This window comes from Carassius carassius, chromosome 7, assembly GCF_963082965.1.
Source record: "Carassius carassius chromosome 7, fCarCar2.1, whole genome shotgun sequence".
Taxonomy (NCBI): domain Eukaryota; kingdom Metazoa; phylum Chordata; class Actinopteri; order Cypriniformes; family Cyprinidae; genus Carassius; species Carassius carassius.
In genome coordinates this window covers 40188922-40205380 of record NC_081761.1, presented here as the reverse complement: position 1 = coordinate 40205380, position 16459 = coordinate 40188922, and the positions used below count along the sequence as shown (strand labels likewise).

The window sequence follows — 16459 nt, the reverse complement described above, 5'->3', positions numbered from 1 at the left end:
TATGTTCTTAATTTTGACCGCACACTTTTTGCACACTGAAAACAAATAACAGCATATTTAAACTTTGACCTTTTGACAAAATGTCACAATATTTATGAAAATACAGTAAACCCTATACTGCACTGTAAAAAAAAAGTTGTGTCAACTTAAAAAAAATAAGGCAACTTATCGCAAGGGCTTTTTTGAGTAAACTTAACAAAAAATTACTATGTTTGCGTATTTTAACATCAACCTAATCCATTGGGCAAAGTTACGTCCAGTGGAAGTCTTTTTATGTCTTTGCAGACGTTGAAAAGATGTCCACTGAGGAGGCAGAATGTTTTATGATGTCTTTTTTAAAATGTTTTTTTATGTCTTCTGAACGTCCGATATAGACGTTCACAGATCCTCCTTACAAGGTTTTCTGTGACTTTATTTCTGTCAGACATCTAGAGAAGCTCTTATTGAGAATTAACAGAGGTTTAAATGTTGATACTTTATACATTTGAAGTCACCATTGTGGTGGAAAGTGTTTGGTTTAGTTGGGATCTTGGTCCAGTTACTTCTTGTGTAAGCTTGTCTTTTGCTGCTGTAACAGTGTATTTTAAAACACTGTTTTTGTGGCGAAGAAAGACAAACTTAAATGAGCTCAGGTGTCATCAGCTCTTTATTGGTGTTGGCTTGTCTCTTGCTGCTGTAACTTGTGTGTTGTAAAACACTGTTATTGTGGCAATGACAGTTGAGATCAAACATGCACATCTTGCTTGTAATGGTGACAAGTTAAAATAAAATGTATTGCTGCAACTGTGGATTCACTTTTATGGATAGAAACCTAGTAGATAAAATAATGTACTTACTTTTTGAAAACAGATCACGTTGTCACAAACAGACATACAGATTTTGGATATGCATCACATCAATGGTGACAATCAGAACAAAAAAGGCTGTAAAATAAGGATGAGTTTGTGCTATGGAGCTCTTTTGTTTGTCACCGTTGTTGTGATGCATATGCTAAATCTAGAAGTCTGTGTGTGTGAGTACTTGATTCTACATTCATTTTGTCCATCTTCAAAATAAGTATTTTGCTCTTGGTGCCCGTTATAAATATCAAACAAAACTTATTTTATGATCTCAAATACGTATTATGTGATGACTTTCTCATCAACAAAAAACAACTGATAACACCTGAGCTAATTTAATTTTGTCTTTTTTCACCACAAAAGCAGCGTTTTAAAATACACCATCCCAGCAGCAACTGGACCAAGATCCCAACTAAACCAAACACTTTCCACCACAATGGCGACTTCAAATGAATCAAGTATCAACATTTAAACCTCTGAGTGATTTAGGTAGAGTCTACAAAAGCGTCAAGTTAAATAAACTTAAATATGTAAGTTTTGGGAGACTCCATTACTCAATTAAATTGAGGCAACAAGTTTACTCAATCAATTTAGTTCAGTCAACTTATTAGGGTTTTCAGTGTGAGTGACCCAGACACAGCCTGAGCTTGAATCCAGTTAAACATTTCTGGAGAAACCTGAAAGTGTGCTCTACTCCCCATCCACCCTGACAGAGCTTGAGAAGAGAAGAGATGAGGAGAAGAGTGACAGATAACAGCCAAATGATGATGAGCAAAGCTTGTATCATACTCAGAAAGACTTGAGACTGTAAAGGTGCTTCAGCTAAGTACTGAGTTAAGGGTACGAATACTGATAAATACTTATTCCTATGTTTTAATAAAAGTATTATTATGTTAACCTTTCCTGCTAGTCTCCGAACCGTGGTTGGGTGACGCAGGGGAGATCTGTCTTCTCCAGGGCCGGTAGTTCTCCTCCCGGGGTTAACTCCTTAAAACTTCACGCTGTTAGTTGTGGTGGCATATATATAAACAGGAGACTTTCGTGCCGAAGAGTTATTTGCTTTATTTTCAGCCGTACTAAATACACTCACTGCAATATCAAATCAACTACCCGCACCGATCACCGTCTCACACACACACCGTTGCTTAGCAGCGATCATAACACAGAGCGGGCGGGGAAAGGGCGCGCCACAGGCACGCGCACTCACTCACTCTCATTCACACACACTCTGAGCTGTCCTAAACTAAACACATGGGAGACACATCTCACAACACTACCCCCACCATGGATTGGCAATTAACATTAATTCCATTCCATCTAAATGTACTTAGCACAACTTTCTCTATATCTGCAGGCCTAAAATGTGAAGAGATAGTAGTGCCCCAAATAGTAGGTTACACTAATTTAACAAGTGCCTAAACAGTGCTAAAAGTTCTAAAGCTCATTCAACAGTGAACCCAGGAGTGAAAAATTATTAGAAATGCAATAGTCTCTAATAAAACATAAGAGTACATCACCTTTTAAATCCTATTCTTAGGTGACCAGAGGTAATACTGTCTGACTAATACAGTAATAATGAAAACATACATTGGATGCAATAAAGTGCAAGCATGTAAAAGCATTGAAAAACTCTTCAGCCTTTTTTTTTTTTTTAACTTGGAAATATGCTTTTTGTAGAAAAGTATAGAACAAAACTTGACTAGAGTCCAAAAAGAATGTAAACTGTAACGTCTCTAGTGCAAGTACGAACTGTCAGGTAACTCATTCAGTGACCCAGTCCCCATACCGTAACGGTTCTCTGCGCTGGCGTTGAGGCCGAGGTTCGCGTAAAGACTGGTGGTGTGGCTCTCCTACCACACCCCCACCATGGTCAAGTATCACATGGGAAGGAGTGGATGGAAGAGACCCAACCACGTGAGGATAAGTAACAGGAGGGGACTGGTAGTGTGACTCTCCTACCGCACCCCCACCATGGTCAAGTATCACATGGGAAGGAGTGGATGGAAGAGCCCCAACCACCTGAGAATTAGTAGCAGGAGGAGTAGGCGACTGGGAGTTACTAGGGCCATCACTCGAGGCAGTGGAGTAGAGGCTATGCAGGCCGAGATCCTCCCGGTCTGCTGGGTGCCCGTCCACAGCTGGTGGCAGGATCTCAGAAGGCGTCCAGCTCCGGGACTGGTCCAGGACCCAGGTGTTGTCCAGGGGCTCACGGCTGCGGTAGCATTTGAGTTGATCATGGTGGACAACTTTGACCTTAGCTCTGGGGCCCTTTTGGATCCGATAGACTAGATCGTCTAAATGTCCCATAACAAAGTAAGGTCCTTCGTAGGAGGGGAGGAACTTTTTGACTTTGTTTTTGATATGCCGGGTTCTTTTGATGAGATACCACACCGCATCGACGACTTTATACTGTGTATGGCAAGCATTTTTGTCATATTGTCTTTTTGCACGCGTGACTGACTCACCGAGGGCTTCTCGAGTGATGTTGTGAGCCAGTTCCAACCGCTCACGCATTTGTTGCACATACTCAGGGGCGGAAGGAGCATGGTCTGAGTCCGGAGGCAAACCAGCCACAAGGTCCACTGGCTCGCTTATTTCACGGCCGAACATCATGAAGTTGGGGGTGAAACCAGTAGCGCTGTGCTTGGTTGCTCTGTAGGCCATCACTGCATATGGGATCATCAGGTCCCAATCCCAGTGACAGTGTTCTGCAGTGGAGGCCAGGATCTTTTGGAGGGTGGCGTTAAAATGTTCGACTTGGCCGTCGGACTGCGGTCTGAATGGTGTAGTGTGGGTTTTGTCGATGCCAAACAAACGGCACATTTCTTGGAATACCTCTGATTCAAAGTTGCGCCCTTGGTCGCTGTGCAGACAGTGAGGCATTCCAAAGCGACATACCCATTTAGTTGCTACTACGTTTGCCACTGTCACAGCCTTTTCGTCAGGGATTGGGAACGCTTCAGTCCATTTTGTGAAATACTCCTGTATTACGAGTATATAGCTGTTTTTACGGTCTGTCTCATTTAGTGGGCCCATAATGTCCAGTGCAATGCGCTCCATGGGGGCTCCAACTCTGACAGTTCCCATGGGTGCTTGTGGAGTCTTGTGGGGTCTGGCTCTGCATGCGCAGTTTGTACAAGTCCGGCACCAGAGTGCCACATCCTCTCGCATGTGGTACCAGTAGAATCTGGTTTGAAGTCTGGCTACAGTCCTTTCAATACCAAAATGTCCTCCTACTGGCCCTTATGCATTTGCCGCATAACATCAGGTTGCATTTTGCGGGGGAGAACAATTTGAAGATAGAACTGTGTGTCGTCTAAACAGTAAAAGCGGCGAACCAGTACTCCATCTCTGAAGTACAGTCTTCTCCATTGACTCCAGTACGTTTTAGTGGCTGGGCTGCATGGGGAGACTGTGACCCATGGGGGCCGCTCACTGCTGGCTTCTAACCAAGATCTGATTGGTGCAATGTCTGCGTCGGCAGCTTGAGCCTGCCGCAACTCCTCAATAGTCCAGCCAGGAAACAGTATGGTTTCACTTATGTTTGTCACATAAATATTCTCTGTTTGTTTTAAAATGTTTGGGTTGGTAACATTGACAGGGCTTACCCCCACCGGACTCAGCAATAGGGGGCTGGTGTCTGAGTCCAAATCACACTGAATCGCTTGGTGACTTGTGGTTCTCAGCTGCAAGGAAGGGTCCTGCAGATTACAAGGGCACGGCTGGCGGCAGGGCCTGCGGGAGAGACTGTCAGCATTAGTGTGTAAGCGACCTGGGCGATGGATGATTTCGAACTCGTACTCCACTAGCTTCTCAAGCCACCGGGCTAACTGACCTTCCGGCTCTTTCATTCGCGTGAGCCAACGCAAGCTGCTGTGGTCGGTTTGTACCTTGAAAGGCCTCCCAAGTAGGTATTGACGAAAATGGGATGTGAAATCGACAATGGCTAGCAGCTCCCGCCTCGTAGTGCAATAGTTCTGTTCAGCTTTGGCTAGTTTGCGGCTGCCATACGCCAACACCCGTTCTGTGCCCCCCTGCATTTGCGACAGAACAGCGCTGATACCTGTGTCGCTGGCATCAGTGTCCAGGATCATTTCACCATGGTCCAGTGGATAGCCTAAAACAGGGGCTGTGATGAGGTGGTGCTTGAGCATGTCGAAGGCGGCTTGGTGTTCAGCGTGCCACTGGAAGTGTGCATTTTTCTTTGTCAGATTATGTAACGACTCGGCAACGGAGGCAAAGTCTTTCACAAACCTGCGATAATAGGAGGCGAGGCCAATGAATCTGACCTCTTGTACTGATGTGGGAGTGGGCCAAGCTTGGACTTTGTTGACTTTATTGGGGTCAGTGGCCACACCGTGTTCGGACACAATATGACCTAGATAGACAACTTGGTGGCGGAACAGGCAGCATTTGGCTGGTTTCAGTTTGAGATTTGCCTGTTTAAGTCTCTGGAACACTTGGCTCAGCCGCTGCAGCATCTCGGGCACATCCATAGCCAGCACAATGATGTCGTCCAGGTAGATAAGGCAGGTCTCCCACTGCATGCCGGCAAGGACGCGATCCATAAGGCGTTGGAACGTCGCCGGGGCGTTACATAACCCGAACGGCATAACGTTCCATTCGAATAGTCCATTACGGGTGCAAAAGGCAGATGCACGACGGGCTCTTGGTGTTAGCTCAACTTGCCAGTAACCTGAAGCAAGATCCAAAGTGCTGAACCATTTAGCGGTGGCGAGAGTGTCCAGCGTGTCTTGGATGCTGGGCAGTGGGTACGCGTCGGTGATGGTGTGGCTGTTTAGTGCCCTGTAGTCTATACATAGGCGATAAGTTCCATCCTTTTTACGCACCATCACGATCGGTGAGGCCCAACTGCTATGGCTGCGTGTGGCGATACCGCTCTGAAGGCCCTCACTGATCTGCTGTTCTGCGCTTCGCTGTTTTTCCCCAGCCATACGACGAGGAGGCTGCTTCACTGGAGGTCCCGAATGGGTTATGATGTCATGCTGAACAAGACTTGTCCGACCCAGGTCACCAGGTCCCCTTGAAAAGACACTTTCATAGGTACACCACTGGTTAGATAGTTCAAGTTTTTCATTATCATTAAAGTCAGTGGAACTTTGGGCATAGAGCTCCTTGAGGTGCTCTGGAACTGCAGGGGAACTGGCTGAGAAATCTGCCGCTGTGGGGACACTGGGCGAGGGCAGAGCTTCAGCTGGCTGGAGGAGGCCTGCAATGGCACCCTCTTTAATAGTCACCGCCTTGTTACCAGGGTTAAAGAGGCGTAACGGAACAAGGTTGGTGTGCTGTGTGTGGACTAGGGCTCTGGCAATGAGTATTTTGTGTTTTTCAACAAAACCCTTTGTGGGGCTAAGCATCATGTCTCCCTTAACTTCTCCGCAAAAGTGCGCGTTGCCCTTGACTAAGTACTCTTGTCCCGCTTCAAGCACAACAGTTCTGGCTACTCTCACAGCGTGTGACTTTGGAACAGTATCTGGGTGAAAGTAAGGCACTTCCTCTCCAAACAGAATTATGCGATGCCTACCGAAATCAAGGCGGGCCTCCGCCTGGGTGAGGAAAGGATGGCCAAGCAGCACCTCGTTGCCCTCTATGTCCGCTACAAGAAAGTCCACTTCAACTTGACGGTTGTTGATACTGACCGGTACCTTGGCCTCACCAAGCACCGGTACATCTCCTGGTCCCACTCCGAACAAAGTCTCTACGATGGATGACTGAAGCGGTGGTCTCACGTCTTGGTGAATGGCGTTGTATTGGTGAAGAGGCAGCACGCTCCTCCGCGCTCCACTGTCCAGGACTGCACATACCTCCAGCTCGGATATGCACATGTGAATGTTCATTTCACGATTCTGGCCTTTAAGGTGGAACACCGTGGTCAGGGGTATTTCCTTGGTGGCGCTGGACAGGAAAGTCTTTGTATTTCTTTGAGGGGACGAGCACTGGCTATGTTTGTGACCCCAACCGTTACAGTTATAACAGCGAATGTCACCCTTTTTAAAGTTCTTGTGCTGCTTTAGTGTTTTTGCAGATGTGCGTGGGACAAGGTGATTGGGTGATGGGCTAACTGCACAGGTAGTGGTAGTCACAGCCTCATTTTTGTCTCTTTCTCTGACTACAGCGGCCCGGGGCCTGCGTTCAGTGAAGTTACGGGCCCCTGGCTGCATGATGCTGGTGACATAGGAAGCAGCTCTCTTGGTGGTGTCATGACGGTGGGCTATTTTGTAAGCTTTGGCTAGTGTAGCTGGACGTTTTTCTAACAGTCTTTGAACTAGCTCTGTATCACCCAGACCGTTTGTGAAAACTTCAACAGCTATAGCGTCTTGCTCAGCCTCTGACCAATCACCATAAGCTATAGCTATTTTTCCATAAATGTCATCTCTGAACACATGAAGCGCCTCCCCAGGTTTACGCACTCTTTGCCTCAGCTCTACTGCTACAGCCGCTGCATGATCTGACGAAGGGCCATAAGCAGTTTCGAGTTCCTCCAGCAGGCGGCGGTAGTCCCATTTGGATGAACGAGGGTTTCTGTGGACGATGGCACCTGCGGCCCCCGTGAGGCAGAATTTCAGCTGAATGGCCATTGTCAAATCAACTACCCGCACCGATCACCGTCTCACACACACACCGTTGCTTAGCAGCGATCATAACACAGAGCGGGCGGGGAAAGGGCGCGCCACAGGCACGCGCACTCACTCACTCTCATTCACACACACTCTGAGCTGTCCTAAACTAAACACATGGGAGACACATCTCACAACAATTATAATTATTTATTTTTTTAATAAATTTACGAAATTTACAATTCTGTGTTGGCTATTATGGTGGGTGATCAGTGTGGAGTGCAGGTTGATGTGGAAAAATATTATTTAAAACAGTTTAACATAAGGCAGCAACATAAAACGTGAATGAAAATAAAGGGGTATGAATACTTTCGCAAGGCACAATATATATAATATATAATAATAAAAAAGGTATAACGCATGATTCTGCAGAAATGCTGCTCAGTCTGCTTCAGCTCTTCCTGCTGCAGTGTTTCTGTAGAATCAGAAGAGAGCGCCATGTTCATGCTCCTATCAGAATACACTTCTGTCACAAGTCCTGGCTACACTAACACTGTGATAAAAAAAATAAAAAAAAACTATATACACACACACATATATACATGCACGTACATGGATTATTCAGTAACAAAGTGTGTTGGGCCGCTCAAGTTGGTCAAATCATCCATTTGAAGTTGGGGCTTCTTCGTAGGTGGATTAATGTACAGTTATAATTCAGTATAGAAAGAAAGGAAAGGAAGTGATTTGACATCACTTTAAATGAGTGGTTCCCAGGTGTTTCAGTCCACACGAGTCCTCCTCGTTCTCCGTGTGTGAGCTCAGCTCAGGTCAAAGACGACTCCTCACAGTGTGCTTTCTTCACCGCTGGCTGATCTGGCCTGAACATTCATGATGACTGTTTTCAGCCGTTATTAATCAGGTTCAATTAGACGACAAATGTCAAGTATCTTCACATCTTGATCATCAGCTCCATGATCTTAGTACAGGTGTTTATTTCTGGATCTTCATCCCTGTTACAGTCACTCCTTTTCTCCTTCTGTTTTTTCATCATCTGTGTGATTTCTCCTGAGCGTCTGCAGCATCTTATTCTTTTTCTTAATTCTGCAGTCCCTAAAGTAATATCCTCAAAAACTCTCACAAGATTATTTATCAACCATGATTTACATGAAAACATGAGGTGAAATGCAGGCCTAATTCCTAAAATCATATTTCACTGTGGTAAACCTGAGAAAGTGTTAATGGTGTGTGCAAGAACATTGTTGACCCACACCAATCAGGAAACAGTATGATATATTAATTGGAGATCAGATAATGACTCATAGTTTCAATGGCAGACTTTGTCTGGGAAACAAGACATTTTCTTGAACAGGTTAACCTTAAATTTCAATACATATGTGAATTAAAAGCATAAAAATCATATGAGTGCATAGTTGGTGGTGATTAATATACTCACTATATACAATAGGTTATTAAAAAAATAATAATAACAAAGGAGAGGATCCTTACAATGAGTTGAATCAACACGGCAGCGTCAGCATTGCATTGTTCAGATTGCTGTGTTATGTTCAAATCAGCTGCATCTTTGTGTCTGTCCTGAGGCAGGAAACACTCTGACAATAGACTGACTTTCTTTCTCGATCACTCGTTTGATTGATGCTCTGTTTAAGAAGATAAATATCTCCATTAGTGCAGACAGTGATAGAGTCTACAGCAGACTTCTGAGTGAAGCTGAGAGCATCGGCTTCATTTACACACGGCTTTCTGTAGCAGGTTAAACCGGACTACGAGTGGTTAATAAATAATTTGCATGATTTAGTGAAATACTTTCTCATTTCAGGACGTCCTATCACATTTTCAGCCTCGCTGTTTCTCATTTCCAATTCTGGTTTCTTTTTTTTATTTCAGAGGTGTTACTTGTTCTGTTGTTAATTATTGTTTCCTTGTTAATTCACTCACTCACTCACTCACTCACTCACTCACTCTCACTCTCACGCACGCACACGACAGAAATCAAGAGTCAAGAGCCCAACTAAAGCAAACACTGATCTCTAACATGGTTACTTCAAATGAAACAATAAATCAACATCTAAACCTTAGTTCATTCTCAATAAGATCTTCTGTAGACGTCTGACAGAAATAAAGTCAGTCTGGTTATTAATAAGTGGAGCTGGTGATGCTGTTTGTGGGGTTGTTTAATCAGATCTTGAGAGATTTCATGTATTTTATTTCAGTTGATTTCATCTAAGGCTGTGTCTGAAGTCAGTTGTAGTAGTTCTTGTGTTTCTCTTTTCTTCAGTGATTCTGTTTGTTAACAGCAGCTGTTCATCACTAATTCACAATCAGCACTCAGTTAATCATTTAATTACTTGAATGCAAAGTTTAAAAACTTACATGGTTTAAATCAAGGCAATCTGTTTACTCAAACGGTTTGAGTTAAGTTAAGTGAAGTGAAGTAAGTGAAGTGGCATTCAGCCAAGTATGGTGACCCATACTCAGAATTTGTGCTCTGAATTTAACCCATCCGAAATGCACACACACAGAGCAGTGAACACACACACACACTGTGAGCACACACCCAGAGCAGTGGGCAGCCATTTATGCTGCAGCGCCCGGGGAGCAGTTGGGGGTTGGATGCCTTGCTCAAGGGCACCTAAGTCGTGGTATTGAGGGTGGAGAGAGAACTGTACATGTACTCCCCCCACCCACAATTCCTGCCGGCCCAGGACTCAAACTCACAACCTTTCAATTGGGAGTCCGACTCTCTAACCATTAGGCCACGACTTCCCTAAGAACTGCTGCTGCATTGGCCGGGAATTGGACCCGGGTCTCCCACGTGGCAGGCGAGAATTCTACCATTGAACCACCAATGCTCTGAAGCATGCATTCCCATACCGGGAGACGAACCCGGGCCACCTGGGTGAAAACCAGGAATCCTAACCGCTAAACCATATGGGAAGATGGAGCGCTTCACGGATTTGCTAATCTTCTCTGTATCGATCTAATTTTAGTATATGTGCCGCCGTGGCTTGTCGGTTTTACAGTGTAAGGTGAAATGTTGATTGGTCTTATGTTGTAGTTGTTTTTCTTGTGTTGGTTTGTCATGGTTGTCACATTTATGTTCTGTTTCGGTGTTCTAGTTTTCCTCAGTTCCCTTTATGATTATTAATTTATAACATGTTTTTGATGATTTCTAATTGTAGTTTTTCTATTGAAGTATTTTTAAAATGTAGTACTGGTCCCCAAATTTCACATCCATATAAAAGAACTGGTTTTATTATGGAGTTATATAATTTAATCCAAGTGTTGTGAGGCTTTAATTAACCTCATGGTGACTTCTGGCTCAGTGTTTTGAGCTTCAGACGCTGGTTAGCATGGTCTGTGTGCTGTGGGTGGAGTCCGGTGTAAGACTGTATATAGCACAGATTTCTTCTGTTCATGATAAACACACCTGACAGGTAAGCTCAGTGATTTCTCTTCATGTACAGTGTTCTGAGGTTAGCTGAACTGAGGCTCATGTTTTACCTGTTATTGATATAACAGTGACTGACACTGACTGACTGAAGAACCAACATTTAATACGATTTGATTATTTTTTATGATTTTCACTGATTTTGGGTGAAAATCATGTGTGGGTTTAGCCTTGCAAATATGAAGGAAAACATTAGCAGACTTTCCATCACGAGCCGATCTTGATTTAGATCTTGTATCTGGAGCATTGAGACGTGACCGAGCATCTCTGAAGTGTTTGTAATCTTTCACATGTCAAATCGTGGTAATAAGCACTGGCGTCTCATGTATATGAAGCAAATGGAAATGATATTTGGATCATGAGCACTTTTGAAACTGTCATCTTATTACAGTAGTTTAGAGAAAACAGATGCTTTAAGATGAAATAAGTACCCAGCTAGAATTTTTGTGTTCTAAAAATGTTCTCAGAACATTACCATGATTGTTCTAACAATGTTTTTAGCGGGTCGTTTTATTTTTGTTCCCAGAACGTTCTCTCAAAAGATAGGATAACATTCTCTAAAAACATTCCAAAAATGTTTATTAATAACATTATTAGAACATTATCCCCTAACATTCTTATTAAGATTTAAGCAGATGCCTTGCCTTGCCTTGTTTAAAGTAATAGTTTGGTCTGATGTCACCATAATGGTGGTAAGTGTTGGCTTTAGTTGTGCAATTTGACACTTGACTTATCAGTGTTGTTCTTTAACTGCTGTAATCTGTATTGTGGCAAAAACAGCAAGAAAACATGTGGTTTGATGGTGCTGGTTGCTTGCTGATGAGTAACACATCGTCACATATGTGGTCTGTTTACTCTTTTTCACCAAATCTAATGTTTGGTTAATGTATGGTGTTAGTTACATATAATTTATTAAAGCAACTTAATGGCTAAACAGCCTGAGACAAAGCTGAATTTAAAGCAGATTATGTCAATGATTTGAAAAAAATTCACTTTTTTGTCACACAAACATCAGGATTCAGTGTATGAATCTCAACAATGGTGACATGCTGCAATGTATTCTGGGTACATCACACAAAACTCATCCATGGCACCCAGAATGCACTGCGGTATGAAGCATGTCACCATTGTTGAGATCCATACAGTAATTCTTGAGGTCTCTGTGTGGCTAAGCTTTCTCTGGTTCATTAACAATGTAATTTAAAAAGAACAGACAAAATATGATATAAATTTGTTTGATCTTATGCATTGCATCTGCTATAGTCATTAATGTTGAATTAATAGCATAGATTCAACTCCAGATAAAACAAGCTGATCAGATTACTACATGAGGAAAGTACTAATATTAGTAAGTAACCAACACCACCTGATGACATTTGTCTCTCACTGTTTTTGCTGTAACAAATATAATTACAGCAGCTAAATGAACAGTAACACTTAAAAGAATCATACTGCTTTAGCACTGATCACCATAATGGTGACATCAAACTAAACTATTATTTTCAATAAACCATCAACACCTCTGTTAATCTCAATAAGAACTTTTTTACATTTATGACAGAAATAAATCTTGTTTATAATAAGTGAAGTTGGTAATACTGTTTTTGGAGTATTTATGCTAGAGTTTGACACCAAACAGAGGTTGGGTTTCACTTTCAACCATCATTTGACTTCTGAGCAATGTCAATCCACATCTAGTGTGATGGGAAGCTTTATTAGAATGTTAGAGAACAATGTTGTAACAATGTTATCAATAGACATTTTTAGAATGTTTTTAGAGAATGTTATCATAACTTTTAGCAGAACATTCTGGGAACTAAAATAAAACTACCTGAAAACATTCCTAGAACATTAAACATTTCTAGGTGGGTATGTGGAGGAGAGTGTGTACATTGACAGAATTACACTCATCTAATGATCATTTCCAAGTTTAAAGTGATTTCTAGACATTGTTTCATGTTGTCAAAGTAAATTGCTGAAAATCATTTTGTGTTCATATGTCACTTTCAATTTCATCACATAGTTTATATACCAGAATATATGGATAAGATTTATCCACATATGTGACCCTGGAGCACAATACACTGGGGTTTGTAGCAACAATACATTGAATGGGTCAAAATTATAGTTTTTTTAATGCCAAAAATCATTAGGAAATTAAGTAAAGATCATGTTGAATAAAGATATTTAGTAAATTTCCTACTGTAAATATATCAGAACTTAATGTTTGATTAGTAATAAGCATTGCTAAGATCTTCATTTGAACAACTTTAAAGATGATTTTCTCAATATTTAGATTTTTTTGCTCCCTCAGATTCCAGATTTTCAAATAGTTGTATCTGAGACAGATATTGTCCTCCGAACAAACCACACATCAATGGAGAGATGATTTATTCAGCTTCAGATATAATTGACCATTCTCGCTGGTTTTGTGGTCCCGGGTCACAGATCATCTGGTTAGCTGATCATAGTTCAATCATAGTTCATTAAAAATATTTTATTTCCAGAATCTGATGAAGTGGTAACATTTTGATTTCCCCTTTTAAGCATTAGAGTATAAGTAGGCTGTCTAAATAATATCTGCTAAATGTTTATTGTGATGATCTCCCAGCAGACTTTTTACAGACTATAAGTATCTTTGCAAGTACGTCAACTTATTCCTACCCTATCAGTGTACTAATACTAACACTCTAATGAGAGCTAGGACATATGTGAGAGAAATATTACTTACAGTCAACAGAATGTGCTTAAGACACCATCAAAATAAAGTTAAACTGAAGTTTTACATAAAATAATGTTTCCACTAGTTAAATTTTGAGACTGATATAGTTGTAGGAATGGCTTAAAAAAAGAAAATAAAAAACACTTTTGAAAAGAAATGCAGACTTTGACATTTTTAATTTGTACCTATAGGTACAAATAATATAAGTATATCAAGGTATATAAGTTTCATATCGTCTTCATGATGATTCCTTTCTTCCTGATACACACAGACCCTTATTTGCACTTCATCATTCATAAGTCAGTCATAAACACAAGAGGCAGAATGCCATTATTTCTGGGTTTGATTGTTCATTTGTCTTAAAGAGTGAGTGAGTGTGACTCAGGAGTGTGATGTTAACCCTTTTCAGCGTGAATAGCTGCACTAATCTCCTCACTCGACCGGTTTAACCCGCTGTGCTCTGTTGTGTTCAGTGTGATATAACAGAGATGTGTGTGAGAATCTGCTGCTCTTCTGTGTCTGGAATCCAACACATTATGCCACACTGCCCACACATATTATATTATATTATATTATATTATATTATATTATATTATATTATATTATATTATATTATATTATATTATATTATATTATATTATATTATATTATATTATATTATAAGCATCATTCCTCCAGTCTTCAGTGTCACATGATCTTCAGAAATCATTCTAATATGATGATTTACTGCTCAAGAAACATTTCTGATTATTATCAATGTTGACAGTAGTTTATTGACTATATTTATTATTGAATATATATTTTTTTACTGTGATTTTTAAAAACAAAGAAATGTAGCCTTGATGAGAAGAAGAAACTTACTGAAATATTGATATATATGTTTACTAAACTTCAAAATATAAAAGTATTAAAACTTTGAATGAAGCTCCTGTTTTCAGTCATTAAATGTAACAATCATCTGAGAAATAAGCCTTCCACTGATCTGGCGTTGTGTCTGTTTCTCTAAGAGCTGAATTTCACAGGATCGTCTTAGGAAAGCAGATCAGTCCTCATGAGAACGCCTCTCATTTTCCTGCTCCTGTATGTGGGAGCCATGGGTTTTGGTGAGTCCACAATTATCGCTTATATTTAAACTCATTAATAAATAAATAAAAAAGCACACTAATCAACAAACAGGTGCATAATGTCCATGTTATGAGTGTTTGTGAAATGCACAGGTTGGTTATTTTATTTAGACACTCTTATTGATTGGTCAGTGGTGTCTTTTAAATACTTGTTAATAATTTAGATTATAAGTTCTCGTTCAAACGTTTTCTCCATAGCCGTGCAACTATAGTTTCATGTCTGACTGTCCTTCCCACAGAATTAAATCGTCCAGACTCTGATTAATATCCATTTGGTAGTAGCTGTGTTATACACTGATTAAATGCAGGCTTGATCTCTCTATCAGAGTTTATTTTGCCATAATGTCCAGCTGTGTACAATGTGACAGATGTAAGACATGACTCTGTCTCTCTCTGTTTTCAGGCACGTGTTCAGTGGTGCAGAGGTGGGTGAAACACTTCAAATCTTTCCATTATGTAACCGATAGAAACTTCTGAGACAAAAGGACCCAACCAGAATGCAGTCTTTCTCGTGTTTTATTTTGTTGTTGTGAAATGACTTAACATTTCTGACTTTCATTCATCATGACCTATTGATCACTTTCCATTCAACTCCATCTCCTCCCTCTGCCAACATTAATCTCATCTCATTTCATGATTTACAGTAAAACCTGTGGAACGAGTGCTGGGCTTACAGCAGAACAATGCACTGATGTGAGTGCACACACACACATAAGATATTTTTAGATGTTTTTTTGTTGGAGAGTTTTGTCTGTTTGGAACAGCAGAGCTAAACACGCACTCATCATGATAGTGATATTAAATGATAATAGTCAATTTGATTACTATAAGAAAACACGATTAAATCTGTTCATATTGCCCTGTTTTTAAATTATTCAAGTATTTTTTTTAGAAAATGTATTTTTGTTTGTCCCCCTCCTGTTGATTTATGACTATTGACTACTAAAATAAGTGTTGAGGTGATAAAAAAAATGTTTTGCACCCAAATTGCAATGTGTGTAATGTCTTTAGCAAGCATTTAGCTTAACTTAACTAACCACCCTTTACACAAATGTTTAACATGAACAGATGATTAATAAATTATTTGTTAAGATGTGAAAATAGTAGAAGTCAACATAACAAACAAATACCAAATTTATGATCTTTGCAGACTGTGATTATGAATTAATGAATATACTAATATGAATAGTTTGTGAAGTGCCTATAAGCTATATTTTCACAACATTTGCCCATGTAAAAATGAGCATCAGCTAATATGCGAACTGAATTTTAATGACATCTGTAAGCATTCAACATTACATTAGCAAACAAGCTTGTAAATATTGTAACCCCGTCTCCTGTTGAACGCCGAACAGTAGGATAGAGGCAAAATCCTAAATCAAGTCATCACATGTATTTATATAGCACTATATATATATAAAAGCAGCTTTATAAAAAGCAAATGGTGTCATTATTCAGATCAATTCAGTTCTGTTCTCATCTAATAGTGTCAGTGCAGTTAAATCAATAACATGTAAATATTAATTATCTTTTAAAAGCCAGAGGTGACTGTGGCAAGGAACTCAAACTCCAGCCTGAAATATAAGCTTTTTTAATGCTGTTTGAGTATTTGTTGATAAATTGAAATATGTTAACCCTTGTGGATTGTTCAAATTCACTAACCTTTCGGTCTGTTCTGGATGAAAACATCCACTCAATTAAACTGCTTTAAAAAAAATTCATTTTCT

The 16459-nt window shown here is 40.5% G+C and overlaps 2 non-coding genes across 2 annotated transcripts; both read right to left on the bottom strand.

The window, feature by feature from the left end:
• Nucleotides 1-10216: 10216 nt before the first annotated feature.
• On the bottom strand, nt 10217-10287 carry trnag-gcc (transfer RNA glycine (anticodon GCC)). Its single transcript has one exon. It is a non-coding gene; the product is annotated as a tRNA-Gly (tRNA).
• Nucleotides 10288-10300: 13 nt separating this feature from the next.
• On the bottom strand, nt 10301-10372 carry trnae-uuc (transfer RNA glutamic acid (anticodon UUC)). The gene has a single exon. It is a non-coding gene; the product is annotated as a tRNA-Glu (tRNA).
• Between the last annotated feature and the right edge of the window lie 6087 nt (nt 10373-16459).